Source organism: Ranitomeya imitator, chromosome 1 (assembly GCF_032444005.1).
Source record: "Ranitomeya imitator isolate aRanImi1 chromosome 1, aRanImi1.pri, whole genome shotgun sequence".
NCBI classification, from domain to species: Eukaryota; Metazoa; Chordata; class Amphibia; order Anura; family Dendrobatidae; genus Ranitomeya; species Ranitomeya imitator.
In genome coordinates this window covers 207,373,656-207,390,248 of record NC_091282.1, presented here as the reverse complement: position 1 = coordinate 207,390,248, position 16,593 = coordinate 207,373,656, and positions in this window count along the sequence as shown.

The window sequence follows — 16,593 nt, the reverse complement described above, 5'->3', positions numbered from 1 at the left end:
GTGTTATTATCCATGGAGCACCATTCATCAAATGGTTAGTATCTAGCCACCACGTTAAGGAAGTTAAAACTTCCTGGGACAAAGTTATTTTTGCATTCAGGTGACCAAGTAGTCGTCTTTCCTCTTGGAGGATTTTGTATTGCAGTGTTCGGGTATGGTATTGTGCCCATTGGACTGCAGGGGTACATGAGATAAGAGATCCCAGTAACGACATAGCTCTCCTTAGGGACATGTGTGGGTTATCCATCACAGCTGTGACTTTATGTCTGATGAGTGATATTTTTACCTGAGGGAGAAGACATTTCTGGGTTGTAGAGTCTAGATGGAACCCCAGAAACGCTTGGAGTGACAGTGGAGAAAGTCTGGATTTGTTGATATTGATGATCCAACCTAGATCCTGTAGAGATGAAATTGCATGAGCTAAACGGTCAGCACATTGAGAAACAATTTCCGATGACCAAAAAGTCATCTAAGTAGGGCACAATTAATGTCTCTTTTTGGCGAAGATAAGCCATCACCTCTAAAATTACTTTGAAGATCCTTGGCGCTGTAGAGAGGCCAAAGGGCATAGCTGCGTACTGGAAATGACAAATCTTGCCTTTGTCACCACTACCCTGAAGAATTTCTGGTATCTGTCATGGATAGGGAGATGGTAATAAGCATCTTTTAGATCAATGCCCCCCATCATACAGTTTTGAAAAAATAGAATTAGACTTACCGGTAATTCAGTTTCTAGGAACCTTCCACGATGGCATACGGAGGTTGCCTCTTTGCCCTAATGGGGAAAAGGAAATATGGAAAGGTTAAAAGGCCCTCCCACCTCCCACTCACCAGTGACTTATAAATGAAAACCATAGCACCGGTTTACCTTGAATCCCAGATTTAAATCCAGGAGTATAGGGAGGGAACTAGCGCCGTCGTGGAAGGTTCCTAGAAACTGAATTACCGGTAAGTCTAATTCTATTTTCTCTAGTCACCTTCCACGATTGCATACAGAGGAATACCAACTAATTTGGCGCTAGGGAGGGACAACGGCCTGGAGAACTTTCCGGCCGAAGACTAATTCCTTGTTGGGCATTATGTCCAATCTATAATGTTTGGAGAAGGTACAGTTAGGTCCATATATATTTGGACAGAGACAACATTTTTTGAATTTTGGTTATAGACATTACCACAATGAATTTTAAACAAAACAATTCAGATGCAGTTGAAGTTCAGACTTTCAGCTTTCATTTGAGGGTATCCACATTAAAATTGCATGAAGGGTTTAGGAGTTTCAGCTCTTTAACATGTGCCACCCTATTTTTAAAGGGACCAAAAGTAATTGGACAGATTAAATAATTTTAAATAAAATGTTCATTTTTAGTACTTGGTGGAAAACCCTTTGTTGGCACTGACTGCCTGAAGTCTTGAACTCATGAACATCGCCAGACGCTGTGTTTCCTCCTTTTTGATGCTCTGCCAGGCCCTCACTGCAGTGGTTTTCAGTTGCTGTTTGTTTGTGGGCCTTTCTGTCTGAAGTTTAGTCTTTAACAAGTGAAATGCATGCTCAATTGGGTTGAGATCAGGTGACTGACTTGGCCATTCAAGAATATTCCACTTCTTTGCTTTAATAAACTCCTGGGTTGCTTTGGCTTTATGTTTTGGGTCATTGTCCATCTGTAGTATGAAACGATGACCAATCAGTTTTGCTGCATTTGGCTGGATCTGAGCACGCAGTATGTCTCTGAATATCTCAGAATTCATTCAGCTGCTTCTGTCCTGTGTCACATCATCAATAAACACTAGTGACCCAGTGCCACTGGCAGCCATGCATGCCCAAGCCATCACACTGCCTCTGCTGTGTTTTACAGATGATGTGGTGTGCTTTGGATCATGAGCTGTACCACGCCTTCGCCATACTTTTCTCTTTCCATCATTCTAGTAGAGGTTGATCTTGGTTTCATCTGTCCAAAGAATGTTCTTCCAGAACTGTGCTGGCTTTTTCACATGTTTTTTGGCAAAGTCCAGTCTAGCCTTTTTATTCTTGATGCTTATGAGTGGCTTGCACCGTGCAGTGAACCCTCTGTATTTACTTTCATGCAGTCTGCTCTTTATGGTAGATTTGGATATTGATACGCCTACCTCCTGGAGAGTGTTATTCACTTGGTTGGCTGTTGTGAAGGGGTTTCTCTTCACCATGGAGATTATTCTGCGATCATCCACCACTGTTGTCTTCCGTGGGCGCCCAGGTCTTTTTGCATTGATGAGTTCACCAGTGCTTTCTTTCCTTCTCAGGATGTACCAAACTGTAGATTTTGCCACTCCTAATATTGTAGCAATTTCTCGGATGGGTTTTTTCTGTTTTCGCAGCTTAAGGAAGGCTTGTTTCACCTGCATGGAGAGCTCCTTTGACCGCATGTTTACTTCACAGCAAAACCTTCCAAATGCAAGCACCACACCTGAAATCAACTCTAGGCCATTTATCTGCTTAATTGAGAATGACATAACGAAGGGATTGCCCACACCTGTCCATGAAATAGCCTTGGAGTCAATTGTCCAATTACTTTTGGTCCCTTTAAAAACAGGGTGGCACATGTTAAGGAGCTGAAACTCCTAAACCCTTCATCTAGTTTTAATGTGGATACCCTCAAATGAAAGCTGAAAGTCTGAACTTCAACTGCATCTGAATTGTTTTGTTTAAAATTCATTGTGGTAATGTCTATAACCAAAATTAGAAAAATGTTGTCTCTGTCCAAATATATATGGACCTAACTGTATGTAATGAAGACCATGTAGCTGCCCTGCAGATTTGTTCTGCTGATGCACCTGCTCTTTCTGCGCAGGAGACTGAAGTTGATCCAGTTGAGTGGGCCTTAATCACCACTGGGGGAGTCTTGTTTTGAGCAAGATATGCTTCCGCTATAGCTTTCTTAATCCAGTTAGCAATAGTACTCTTTCCTACTTTTTTCCCTTTAATTTGTCCTGAGGGATGGACAAATAGATTTTGATCAAGTCTATAAGAGCTGGTTTGCTCTAGGTAGAATAATACAATGCGTCTGACATCCAGAATATGAAATCTTTCTTCTTTTGGATTTGCTGGATTTTGGCAAAAGGAAGGTAGAATAATTTCCTGGGAGCGGTGAAATTCTGACACAACCTTTGGAAGAAAAGAAGGGTCAAGACGCAGTACTATTGAGTCATCTCTAATGAACAAATAGGGCTCTCTTATTGAGAGGGCCTGTAGTTCTCCTACTCTTCTTGCCGAGGTTATGGCCCCCAGAAAGATTATTTTGTAAATAAGATTTATTGGAGAACAGGAGGATAACGGCTCAAAGGGCGGACCTGTGAGCCCCTGTAATACCAGATTAAGGTCCCATAGGGGCACCGTTATTTGTGTTTTAGGATTCATCCTAGAAGCTGATGTCATGAACCTCTTAACCCCTTCCCGACCCATGACGCCACGTAGGCGTCATGAAAGTCGGTGCCATTCCGACCCATGACGCCTATGCGGCGTCATGGAAAGATCGCGTCCCTGCAGGCCGGGTGAAAGGGTTAACTCCCATTTCACCCGATCTGCAGGGACAGGGGGAGTGGTAGTTTAGCCCAGGGGGGGTGGCTTCACCCCCTCGTGGCTACGATCGCTCTGATTGGCTGTTGAAAGTGAAACTGCCAATCAGAGCGATTTGTAATATTTCACCCATTATAACGGGTGAAATATTACAATCCAGCCATGGCCGATGCTGAAATATCATCGGCCATGGCTGGAAATACTAATGTGCCCCCACCCCACCCCTCCGATCGACCCCCCACCCCCCCAATCTGGCCGGTACACTGCTCCGGCTCCCCTCCGTCCTGTGCTCCGCTCCCCCCCGTGCTCGTGTCCGCTCCCCCCGTGCTCCAATCACCCCCCCGTGCTCCAATCACCCCCCCTGCACTCCGATCCACCCCCCCCACGTGCTCCGTTCCACCCCCCCGTGCTCCATTCCAGCCCCCCCGTGCTCCGTTCCACGCCCCCCGCGCTCCGTTCCACCCCTCCTGCGCTCCGATTCCCCCCCCCCGTGCTCCGATCCCCCCCCGTGGTCCCCCCCCACCCTATCATACTTACCGATCCAGCCGTGGTCCCGTCCGTCTTCTCCCGGGCGCCGCCATCTTCCAAAATGGCGGGCGCATGCACAGTGCGCCCGCCGAATCTGCCGGCCGGCAGATTCGTTCCAAAGTGCATTTTGATCACTGAGATATAATCTATCTCAGTGATCAAAATAATAAATGACCCCCCCCCTTTGTCACCCCCATAGGTAGGGACAATAAAAAAATAAAGAAATTTTTTTTTTTCCACTAATGTTAGAATAGGGTTAGGGGTAGGGTTAGGGTTAGGGTTAGGGGTAGGGTTAGGGGTAGGGTTAGGGTTAGGGGTAGGGTTAGGGGTAGGGTTAGGGTTAGGGGTAGGGTTAGGGGTAGGGTTAGGGGTAGGGTTAGGGGTAGGGCTAGGGGTAGGGTTAGGGGTAGGGTTAGGGGTAGGGTTAGGGGTAGGGTTAGGGGTAGGGCTAGGGGTAGGGTTAGGGTTAGGGGTAGGGTTAGGGGTAGGGTTAGGGGTAGGGTTAGGGGTAGGGTTAGGGGTAGGGCTAGGGGTAGGGTTAGGGGTAGGGGTAGGGTTAGGGGTAGGGTTAGGGGTAGGGTTAGGGGTAGGGTTAGGGTTAGGGTTAGGGTTAGGAATGTGCACACGTATTCTGGTCCTCTGCGGATTTTTCCGCTGCGGATTTGATAAATCCGCAGTGCTAAACCGCTGCGGATTTATGGCGGATTTACCGCGTTTTTATGCGCATTTCACTGCGGTTTTACAATTGCGATTTTCTATTGGAGCAGTTGTAAAACCGCTGCGGAATCCGCACAAAGAAGTGACATGCTGCGGAATGTAAACCGCTGCGTTTCCGTGCAGTTTTTCCGCAGCATGTGTACAGCGATTTTTGTTTCCCATAGGTTTACATTGAACTGTACACTCATGGGAAACTGCTGCGGATCCGCAGCGTTTTCCGCAGCGTGTGCACATACCTTTAGAATTAGGCTATGTGCACACGGTGCGGATTTGGCTGCGGATCCGCAGCAGTGTTCCATCAGGTTTACAGTACCATGTAAACATATGAAAAACCAAATCCGCTGTGCCCATGGTGCGGAAAATACCGCACGGGAACGCTGCGTTGTATTTTCCGCAGCATGTCAATTCTTTGTGCGGATTCCGCAGCGTTTTACACCTGTTCCTCAATAGGAATCCGCAGGTGAAATCCGCACAAAAAACACTGGAAATCCGCGGAAAATCCGCAGGTAAAACACAGTGCCTTTTACCCGCAGATTTTTCAAAAATGGTGCGGAAATATCTCACACGAATCCGCAACGTGGGCACATAGCCTTAGGGTTAGGGTTGGAATTAGGGTTGTGGTTAGGGTTAGGGGTGTGTTGGGGTTAGTGTTGTGGTTAGGGGTGTGTTGGGGTTAGGGTTGTGATTAGGATTATGGCTACAGTTGGGATTAGGGTTAGGGGTGTGTTGGGGTTAGTGTTGGAGTTAGAATTGAGGGGTTACCACTGTTTAGGCACATCAGGGGTCTCCAAACGCAACATGGCGCCACCATTGATTCCAGCCAATCTCGTATTCAAAAAGTCAAATGGTGCTCCCTCACTTCCGAGCCCTGACGTGTGCCCAAACAGTGGTTTACCCCCACATATGGGGTACCAGCATACTCAGGACAAACTGCGCAACAATTACTGGGGTCCAATTTCTCCTGTTACCCTTGTGAATCTAAAAAAATGCTTGCTAAAACAATTTTTGAGGAAAGAAAAATGATTTTTTATTTTCACGGCTCTGCGTTGTAAACGTCTGTGAAGCACTTGGGGGTTCAAAGTGCTCACCACATATCTAGATAAGTTCCTTGGGGGGTCTAGTTTCTAAAATGGGGTCACTTGTGGGGGGTTTCTACTGTTTAGGCACACCAGGGGCTCTGCAAACGCAACGTGACACCCGCAGACCATTCCATCAAAGTCTGCATTTCAAAAGTCACTACTTCCCTTCTGAGCCCCGACGTGTGCCCAAACAGTGGTTTACCCCCACATATGGGGTATCAGCGTACTCAGGAGAAACTGGACAACAACTTTTGGGGTCCAATTTCTCCTGTAACCCTTGGGAAAATAAAAAATTCTGGGCTAAATAATTATTTTTGAGGAAAGAAAACGTATTTATTATTTTCACGGCTCTGCATTATAAACTTCTATGAAGCACTTGGGGGTTCAAAGTGCTCACCACACATCTAGATAAGTTCCTTTCAGGGTCTAGTTTCCAAAATGGGGTCACTTGTGGGGGGTTTCTACTGTTTAGGCACATCAGGGGCTCTGCAAACGCAACGTGACGCCCGCAGAGCATTCCATCAAAGTCTGCATTTCAAAACGTCACTACTTCAATTCCAAGCCCCGGCATGTGCCCAAACAGTAGTTTACCCCCACATATGGGGTATCACCGTACTCAGGAGAAACTGGACAACAAATATTGGGGTCAAATTTCTCCTGTTACCCTTGGGAAAATTAAAAAATTCTGGGCTAAATAATTATTTTTGAGGAAAGAAAACGTATTTATTATTTTCACGGCTCTGCATTATAAACTTCTATGAAGCACTTGGGGGTTCAAAGTGCTCACCACACATCTAGATAAGTTCCTTTGGGGGTCTAGTTTCCAAAATGGGGTCACTTGTGGGGGGTTTCTACTGTTTAGTCACATCAGGGGCTCTGCAAATGGAACATGATGCCAGCAGAACATTCCATCAAAGTCTGCATTCCAAAACGTCACTACTTCCCTTTCGAGCCCCAACGTGTGCCCAAACAGTAGTTCCTCCCCACATATGGGGTATCAGCGTACTCAGGAGAAACTGGACAACAACTTTTGGGGTCAAATTTCTCCTGTTACCCTTGGGAAAATAAAAAATTGCAGGCTAAAAGATCATTTTTGAGAAAATAATTTTTTTTTTTATTTTCATGGCTCTGCGTTATAAACTTCTGTGAAGCACTTGGGGGTTCAAAGTCCTCACCACACATCTAGATTAGTTCCTTTGGGGGTCTAGTTTCTAAAATGGTGTCATTTCTGGGGGATCTCCAATGTTTAGGCACACAGGGGCTCTCCAAACGTGACATGGTGTCCGCTAATGATTGGAGCTAATTTTCCATTTAAAAAGCCTAATGGCGTGCCATCCCTTCCGAGCCCTGCCGTGCGCCCAAACAGTGGTTTACCCCACATATGGCGTATCAGCGTACTCAGGACAAACTGGACAACAATATTTGGGGTCCAATTTCTCCTATTATCCTTGGCAAAATAGGAAATTCCAGGCTAAAAAATCATTTTTGAGGAAAGAAAAATTATTTTTTATTTTCATGGCTCTGCGTTATAAACTTCTGTGAAGCACCTGGGGGTTTAAAGTGCTCAATATGCATCTAGATAAGTTCCTTGGGGGGTCTAGTTTCCAAAATGGGGTCACTTGTGCGGGAGCTCCAATGTTTAGGCACACAGGGGCTCTCCAAACGCGACATGGTGTCCGCTAACAATTGGAGCTAATTTTCCATTCAAAAAGTCAAATGGCGCGCCTTCTCTTCCGAGCCCTGCCGAGTGCCCAAACAGTGGTTTACCCCCACATATGAGGTATCGGCGTACTCGGGAGAAATTGCCCAACAAATTTTATGATCCATTTTATCCTACTGCCCATGTGAAAATGAAAAAATTGAGGCGAAAAGAATTTTTTTGTGAAAAAAAATTACTTTTTCATTTTTACAGATCAATTTGTGAAGCACCTGAGGGTTTAAAGTGCTCACTAGGCATCCAAATTAGTTCCTTGGGGGGTCTAGTTTCCAAAATGGGGTCACTTGTGGGGGAGCGCCAATGTTTAGGCACACAGGAGCTATCCAAACGCGACATGGTGTCCGCTAACGATGGAAATAATTTTTCATTCAAAAAGTCAAATGGCGCTCCTTCCCTTCCGAGCCTTACCATGTGCCCAAACAGTGGTTTACCTCCACATGTGAGGTATTGGTGTACTCAGGAGAAATTGCCCAACACATTTTAGGATCCATTTTATCCTGTTGCCCATGTGAAAATGAAAAAATTGAGGCTAAAAGAATTTTTTTGTGAAAAAAAAGTACTTTTTCATTTTTACGGATCAATTTGTGAAGCACCTGGGGGTTCAAAGTGCTCACTATGCATCTAGATAAGTTCCTTGGGGCGTCTAGTTTCCAAAATGGGGTCACTTGTGGGGGAGCTCCAATTTTTAGGCACACGGGGGCTCTCCAAACGTGACATGGTGTCCGCTAAAGAGTGGAGCCAATTTTTGATTCAAAAAGTCAAATGGCGCTCCTTCCCTTCCAAGCCCTGCCGTGCGCCAAAACAGTGGTTTACCCCCACATATGAGGTATCAGCGTACTCAGGACAAATTGGACAACAACTTTCGTGGTTCAGTTTCTCCTTTTACCATTGGGAAAATAAAAAAATTGTTGCTAAAAGATAATTTTTGTGACTAAAAAGTTAAATGTTCATTTTTTCCTTCCATGTTGCTTCTGCTGCTGTGAAGCACCTGAAGGGTTAATAAACTTCTTGAATGTGGTTTTGAGTACCTTGAGGGGTGCAGTTTTTAGAATGGTGTCACTTTTGGGTATTTTCAGCCATATAGACCCCTCAAACTGACTTCAAATGTGAGGTGGTCCCTAAAAAAAATGGTTTTGTAAATTTCGTTGTAAAAATGACAAATCGCTGGTCGAATTTTAACCCTTATAACTTCCTAACAAAAAAAAATTTTGTTTCCAAAATTGTGCTGATGTAAAGTAAACATGTGGGAAATGTTATTTATTAACTATTTTGTGTCACATATCTCTCTGGTTTAACAGAATAAAAATTCAAAATGTGAAAATTGCGAAATTTTCAAAATTTTCGCCAAATTTCCGTGTTTATCACAAATAAATGCAGAATTTATTGACCTAAATTTACCACTAACATGAAGCCCAATATGTCACGAAAAAACAATCTCAGAACCGCTAGGATCCGTTGAAGCGTTCCTGAGTTATTACCTCATAAAGGGACACTGGTCAGAATTGCAAAAAACGGCAAGGTCTTTAAGGTCAAAATAGGCTGGGTCTTGAAGGGGTTAATCCAGCGATTTGCCAGATCCTGGTCAAAGATAGAACTGAGGGTGGAGACTTGGACTTTTAAGGTGCTAGGTCTGAGGCCTATTTCGAAGCCTTTTTGTAGGAAATCTAGAATTTGTGATAAATTTGGATTGAAGGGATCTGGTAATTCAGGAAGACAAAAAAATGAAAATTTCTTCCAAACTTTATTGTATCTAGCATTGGTTACTGGTTTCCTTAAATTTTGAAGTGTAGAAACCACTGAATCTGATAGTCCTTTAGCTCTCAGCACCTGGGCTTCAGTAACCATGGCGCCAGATTCCATTTGTGAGAATCTAGGAGATAAAATGGTCCCTGAGAAAGAAGGTCATCTTCTACCAGAAACTGGACCGGGCCGTCTACCTGTAAGTCCATGATCAGGTTGTACCAGCTCCTTTTTGGCCACAACGGGGCTACCAATATAGTTGGTGTTTGTTCTTCTCCGATTTTCCGTAAGACCTTTGCCAATATTGGGATTGGTGGAAACGCGTAGGCCAGGTGAAAGTTCCATCTCTGGACTTGAGCATCTACCCCTCTGGAGCCGTTCCTTGGGTTTAGGGAGAAGAAGGCATCAACTTTCGTGTTTTGGCGGGATGTGAAGAGGTCGATTTCCGGAAGACCCCACCTGTTTACAAGCATCATGAAGTTTCGATTGCTCAAACAACATTCTCCCGGCTGTATATCCTGGCGACTCAGATAGTCTGCCTGGGTGTTGGATGAGCCTTTCAGGTGAATTGCCGTCAGGGATAGTAGATGTCTTTCTGCCCAGGAACATATTCGGGTAGATATGTTCTTTAGGTAGTTGTTCTTTGAACTGCCCTGGTGTCTGATGTGAGCAACCGCAGTCATATTGTCCGAATATACTCGAACGTGATTTCCCCTGATAAGCTGACCCCCTACTAGAAGGGCTTTCTCTACAGCTTTTAGTTCTTTGTAGTTGGATGATTTTTTTGCTTGTTGCCTGGTCCCAGAGACCTTGGAAAGGGGTATGATTTATCATGGCCCCCAGCCTCTCTTGCTGGCATCTGTTGTAATTGTAGCCAATGGGACTTGAGTCCAATTACCCCTTTCTGTAGGTTTTTTGGGTTTACCCACCATGCCAGGGAGGCTTTGACACCACCCAGCATGTACAATCTTTTGTTCAATGAACTGGGATGACCGTTCCAATTCTTCAGAATGTGTGCCTGAAGAATTCTGGAGTAGGCCTTAGCCCAGGGGACCGATTGGATGCAGGCTGTCATGGATCCTAGAAGTGACATGCTTTCCCTGATTTTAGGGGATCTGATATCTCTGAAAGTCTTGACCTTTGATATCAAGGTTAGACGATGGTCCTCTGGAAGGAAGGACATTTGTCTTGCAGAGTCTAGTAGGACTCCCAGGAATGTTCTGGATTTGGAGGGTCGTAGCTGTGATCTTTTCAGATTCGGGACCCACCCAAGAGACGTCAGGATATTGAGAGTCTTTGAGACATGAGACTCCAGGATCACTTTGGTGGAAGCTATTATTAGTAGGTCGTCTAGATAAGGCACTATACAGACGCCTTGCTTCCGGATAAAGGAGACTACTTCCGCCATTATCTTGGAAAATACCCTTGGTGCAGGAGATTCCAAACGGAAGGACATTGAACTGATAATGCTCTATCAGACGTTCTCTGTGTACTGCAAATTTGAGATACTTTCGATGTTTTGGGTGAATTGGAATATGAAAGTATGCATCTTTCAGATCGATAGTCGCCATGAAGGAGTGAGGGCTTATCAAGGGGATGGCAGTTTTTACTGATTCCATTTTGATTCTTCAGTATTTCACATTTGGCTGAGACCTTTCAGATTTATGATAATACGGGACTCGCCCGAAGGTTTGGGTACCAAAAAAAGATGAGAGTAATGTCCCATATCTCTCTCTGATTCCGGAATCTGAGATCACATTTGATTTTTTTAGATCCCTGAGGCCCCTTCTCAATATTCATTATCATAGTCCTAATTGGTATTTGTGGCTCGAAAGTCACTCCAAAGTATGCATAACAACCATAATCCTCTATGGGGTATACCAAGCAGAGGATAAGAAGTGAAGAGAACAAGAATAAACGTAAAATAACTATTTATTGATACAAAAATTAAAAGCAAGGGGGACACAAAAATACATATAAAAAAGAAAACAAATGGGACCTCCAAGTGGTATCGGGAGAGAAGAGCTGATCAAAATTATAAAATGTTATATATGCCGCATGAAAAATGTCTCCCTCTCAAATGCGGGTTAATTAATGTTCTGTCAAATACACGTGTTACTGTACAAATATGGCTAACTGACGTAACAGGAAAAACATAAACAGCCTTATAGAGCCATCATATACATAGTGTATACAGTGACACAACCCGAGAGCTGAGTGATAGTAAGGGGTATTTTCAAAGTACAAAGAACCGCTGGTGCTTGACAAGCTACTCAAGAGGCTAATACAGAAAATCCCTATATAATAACAGCATCGGTGGTTGTAAACAATAGATGGCAATGAATAAAGTGGATATTGTTACCTGTGCAGAGCCGCAGAGAAAATAGGGGCAAGTGCCCTGTGCAGAGCCGCGGGGGAGATAGGGAACAGTGTCCTGGAATCAAGCGGGCATATAGCAGTATGTGGCTGCGCTCTCCCGACGCCCTATATAACATTTTATAATTTTGATCGGCTCTTCTCTCCCGATACCACTTGGAGGTCCCATTTGTTTTCTTTTTTATATGTATTTTTGTGTCCCCCTTGCTTTTAATTTTTGTATCAATAAATAGTTATTTTACGTTTATTCTTGTTCTCTTCACTTCTTATCCTCTGCTTGGTATACCCTTCTCAATATTGTCTGGTCTCTTAAGGAGGGAAGGGAGGTGATCTTTAGACCCCCGTGGAGGGGAGATGAATTCTGTTAGAAGGCCCTCTTTGATGACATTGAGGACCCAGGAGCAATTGGTGATATTTTGCCACTGAAAGAAAAAAATGTGCGAGTCCCCCACCCCTCCGGGTCGAAGTCACCGCTTCTCCTGCTGGGACTGCTGTTGTTCTTGTTGAGGGATAAGGATATTTTTCCCTTCGCCCTTTGGATAACTCCACCTTCCAGACTTGCCTTTTCCTCTTTGAGAGGTTTGAGGTTGAAAGGGACGAAAAAACTTTTTCTTAGGAGTTTTTTGTTCTGGAAGAGCTTTCTTCTTATCAGTTGCCTTTTCCAAGATGTCTTCTAGGGAAGGCCCAAAAACATAGTCACCCTTAAATGGTATGGCACATAATTTGGCCTTGGAGGTGATATCGCCAGACCACATCTTGAGCCAAAGAGCTCTTCTAGCTGAATTTGTTTGCACTAATGATCTGGCGGCAACTCTTGACGGTTTCCATAGAGGCATCTGCCAAGAACCCAGTAGCTCTAAGAAGACTAGGTAGAGAATCCAGCAACTCGCCCCTAGAAGTACCCTGGGATATATGGGATTCCAGTTCCCCTAACCAGCGGAAAAGGGCTCTAGCCACAAGTTGAAGCAATATTGGCTTTAAGGGCTACCGTAGAAGTCTCCCAAGATTTCTTCAATAGACTTTCGATTTTCCTGTCCATTGGATCTTTTAATTGCGAGGAGTCTTCAAATGGAAGAGCCGTTCTTTTAGCCACTCTTGCCACTTGTGAGTCGACCTTGGGAACATCCCATTTGGCCGAATCTCATTCTAAGTGGAATCTGTGTTTCATCTCAGAGGGAACACTGAGGCGTTTTTCTGGCAGTTCCCACTCTTGATTAATCATATCAGTTATATTAGAGTGAACTGGAAATCCTACACGTTTCCCCTTAGTAATTCCACGAAACATTTGGTCCTGTATGGACTGTGGTTCTGACTCCTCCTCCAGCCCCATAGTACTGCGTACGGCAGATACTAAATCCTCAATCCAATCTGAAGAAAATAGGTATTTTCTGGTTTCAGAGGTCATAGGGGACATAGGTTCCTCCCGTCTACCTGAGGATGAGGCATAGAGGTCTGATTCAGACTCAGAATCCTCATCCTAAATTTTCCTTTTCTTTGCTGGAGAAAGTGGTGGTGGGGGTGGAGGGGAAAAGGCTGCTAGGGAAGATTGCACCTCTTGCTTGACTAGCGAGCAGATTTCTTCCAATAGGGAAGGTCGCTCTGCTCTGACTATTTTGTCAGTACAGGATCTGCAGAGTTTTTTCTCCCATAATGGGGGCAATTTAATATTGCAGATGGCATATTTCTTTTTAATAGAAGTTTTAGGAGTAGACTTGTCTCCCTACAACGAGAGGGAGAGAGTGTCAGAAAAAATAGATCCCTCTAGGTCATCCATCTAAGGACCCCTGTCCCTGTAACACTTACTGTGGCAGGGGCAGCACTGGGCTCTGCAGGCGCAGGGCAGGTATTGCCTTCCATATCAGGACAGTCTTACCTGCGGCGTTTTCAGGCAGGTTTTATGCTATTGAATCAAATGATCCCCAAAAGCAGATTCAATAACTAGTGATAGCTATTACTCAAAGAATATCATAATCACATATAACCCTTTCTATATAACCAGTAGAAATCCTAATATATAAGGGATTAGGCACAATCAGTGTGGCTAATTGCAGCAACAGAGATGTCTCCCATATAGTGTATGATTACTCAGTCAAGTCTGAAAGTGAAAGGATAGTGCTGCATCCTAAAGCCAAAGTAAAGTGCGATAGTGCGTACTATTTATGTCACATAAGTGCTTAGGTGCAGAAATAACTGGCACATAATGAGGTAGTAACACTTACATGGAAATGTGGATGGTACGTAATGGATCCCCACCTGCCGCCTCGACGCGCGTTTCGCCGGTCTTCAGGAGGCGTGGTTTGCTCGCGCGTGTGTCAGTATAAATAGCTCGAGGAGCCAATCCAATCTAGTGTTCTGCCTGACGTCAATCCATGCGACGCATGCGTAGATGTCACCGCACTACGTAAAGGCATTTCCGTCCACGCTCAATGGAACGCACGCCATCCACCACTGCTAAGCAGCGGGGATCACGTGGGTATACCGGAAGAGCATATCCGGAAAGCTGAGGATTTCTACTGGTGCAATTCTATGTAACACATTTTTTTGATATATTTTTATATGGATATAACATATTAAGCCATACCGATTGTGCTTAATCCCATATATTAGGATTTTTACTGGTGCAATTCTATGTAAACATTTTCTGATATTCTTATATGGATATAATTCTCAATATCCCCTCTATTCCTGCTATTTAGTGTCATTCTGATATTTATATTTTATCATCCTTTGATTAAATAAAATTTGTTAGATTTTTACATAAATACTCTTGGGCCTTTTTTCTATTATTTCATTATAGAAAGGGTTATATGTGATTAGGTTTTATGCTATACAGCAGGCCCCTGCCCCCAGCGAAAAACGATTCCCTCCTCCCCTCCATGGTCCTTGGTGGAGGAACGGCGTCCTGCATGAGGCGCCGCCGGCGGAAGTGCTGCACTGGGCGGCAGAAGAGACCGGAAGTGACGCGCGCAATCAAAAGCCGCGCTTCCCCCCGCCGCTGGTTCCAGCCTGGATGCCCCGGAAGTTTAACCATTACTTCCGGGCAATCCTTAGTGGCGGTCGGCGCATGCGCAGTCCGGAATTTACCTCGGACGCTCTTCCGGAACGCTCACCCAGGGCTCCAGCGCTTGCTTCATCCACCCATTTTCGAATGTGATGCCAGGCGGCCTCACCCGGACCTGGCCAACATCCGGGCTTCTTACCAGACGAGGAGGGAGCCGTCAAACTGATCTCCCCCGACGCTGCCTCTGGACTGCAGCCCCTGGCGTTCCAGAAGATACCGCACAGGCAGCGTGCATGTCCAGGTATTTTTTTCCATAGAAATCATGCCGTTCCCGCAGGAACAGGAAACCTAAACTGAGTAGAGGCGGACTGCCCCCTTTATCTTTCTGTAGGTTTCCTGTTATTGTGGGGCAGATCCTTCTCTCTCCAGTAGGGTGCTGTCGTGGCGAAACGGAAAAGTAGCTTTATGGTGGATCGAATAGACTCCATTTTAAACGTATTTTTAATAAATGAATTAAGCTTTTTAAAGTACATTTTTACATTCCCCATAGAATGTAAGTCCGCAAGGACAGGGTCCTCTCCCCCCTGTACCAGTCTGTCACTGTAATCCTGTTTACTGTAAACAATATCTATAACCCTGTATGTAACCCTTTCTCATGTACAGCACCATGGAAATAATGGTGCTATATAAATAATAAAAAAAAGTTTATGATTGTTCTGAATGAACCATCGGGTTTGGAAATCAAGAATAGGGGAGAATAGAATCCCCTACCTTCCTGTCCTTTAGGAACTTGGACTAAAACCCGTTTTGATAATAGAGTTTGAATTTCAACCTCAATGGCCTCTTGTTGTATAGGCGAGCTGAGGGATGTTATAATATATGATTCGTGGGGAAAGTGAGAGAATTGCAATTTTATTCCATCTCTGATTATATTTAAAATCCACAAACTGGTTGTTATTTTTTCCCACGGAGTGGCGAAAAATTTTAATCTGCCTCCTACTGGAATGGTTGTATCATCAGTACTTGTTGTCGACCTGTCCGTTTGCCTTCTCTTGCAGGCTCTCCTATAAAAGGGAGTAGAGGAGTCAGGAAAAGCTTTTTTTCCTATCTTTTGCCTTTTTGAGTATTTCATCTAAGGTTTTACCAAAGAGGAACTCGCCCTCACATGGGATTGTGCATATTTTAGATTTTGACTGCGCGTCCCCTTTCCAACTTTTCATCCATAAGGCCCGTCTTGCGTTGCTTACAAGACCTGCAGATCTTGCTGCCAAGTGGAGAGAATCTGCGGATGCATCTGCCATAAAGGCTGCTGCGCCTCGTATTAAGGGGATAGCAGCCCGTAATTTTTCCCTTGAGATTTTATTTTCAATTTGTTGGTCTAACTGGTCAATTGAGATGAGCCTTGACCTGGCGGTGCAAGGGCTAGCTACTGCCGGTTTGAATATGCCTGTAGTTGCCTCCCAGGACCTTTTAAGGGACGACTTAGCTTTGCGATCCAGAGGGTCAGAAAGCAATCCCTCATCTTCAATGGGTAATGTAGACTGCTTAGAAGTAGAGGCAACGGTTGCGTTAACCTTAGGGATTTTGGCCCATGTAAGTAGCTCATCGTCACTAAATGGGTATTTCCATTTTGACGCAGAGGGTAGAAAGCTTCTATGATCCTGCTTCTCCCACTCTCTTTTTATTAATGCTTTCACTGCCGGGATGACAGGAAAACATCTTTTTCTCTCTGCTAAACCCGCAAACCTTATGTCTTGCGTGGTGTGTGCGCCCTTTGTCTCCTCACACCCCATAGTGTCTCTTATTGATTTTACTAAATTGTCCACACTACCTAAGGGAAAACATGAACATCCCTCGATTTCTGATGATAGGGAGGCCTCAGAGT